The sequence below is a fragment of the Rhincodon typus genome, chromosome 32, assembly GCF_021869965.1.
Source record: "Rhincodon typus isolate 14 chromosome 32, sRhiTyp1.1, whole genome shotgun sequence".
In the NCBI taxonomy this organism is placed as follows: domain Eukaryota; kingdom Metazoa; phylum Chordata; class Chondrichthyes; order Orectolobiformes; family Rhincodontidae; genus Rhincodon; species Rhincodon typus.
In genome coordinates, this window is record NC_063363.1 from 5109453 (window position 1) to 5110306 (window position 854).

General features: G+C 55.4%; 1 protein-coding gene across 1 annotated transcript in view; it reads left to right on the plus strand.

Moving 5' to 3' along the window:
- Nucleotides 1-854, plus strand: part of LOC125486699 (ATP synthase subunit g, mitochondrial-like) — a 14866-nt gene that overhangs the window by 10315 nt on the left and 3697 nt on the right. The gene's annotated exons all lie outside the window — the stretch shown is intronic.

The following is an 854-nucleotide window of genomic DNA, read 5'->3' on the forward strand; positions in this document are numbered from 1 at the left end:
CGGACAAGGGAGTCACGGAGAGAGTTGTCCCTCCGGAAAGCAGATAAAGGTGGGGAGGGAAAGATGTCTTTGGTGGTGGGGTCGGATTGCAGATGGCGGAAGTGTCGGAGGATGATGCGTTGGATCCGGAGGTTGGTGGGGTGGTACGTGAGGACGAGGGGGATTCTTTTTTGGTTTTTATTGCGTGGACGGGGTGTGAGGGATGAGGTGCGGGAGATGTGGGAGACACGGTTGAGGGCGTTCTCGACCACCGAGGAGGGGAAGTTACGGTCCTTGAAAAACGAGGACAACTGAGATGTACGGGAGTGGAATGCCTCATCCTGGGAGCAGATGCGGCGGAGGCGAAGGAATTGGGAATAGGGGATAGCATTTTTGCAGGAAGGTGGGTGGGAGGAGGAGTATTCTAGGTAGCTGTGGGAGTCGGTGGGCTTGAAATGAATATCGGTTTCTAGGTGGTTGCCCGATATGGAGACAGAGAGGTCCAGGAAGGGGAGAGAGGTGTTAGAGATGGTCCAGGTAAACTTAAGGTTGGGGTGGAAGGTGTTAGTGAAGTGTATGAACTGTTCGAGCTCCTCGTGGGAGCACGAGGCGGCGCCGATACAGTCATCAATGTAACGGAGGAAGAGGTGGGGTTTAGGGCCGGTGTAGGTACGGAAGAGGGATTGTTCCACGTAACCTACAAAGAGGCAGGCGTAGCTTGGGCCCATGCGGGTACCCATGGCTACCCCCTTTGTCTGTAGGAAGTGGGAGGAATTGAAAGAGAAGTTGTTGAGTGTGAGGACGAGTTCGGCTAAGCGGATGAGGGTATCAGTGGAGGGGGACTGGTCGGGCCTGCGGGACAGGAAGAAGCGGAA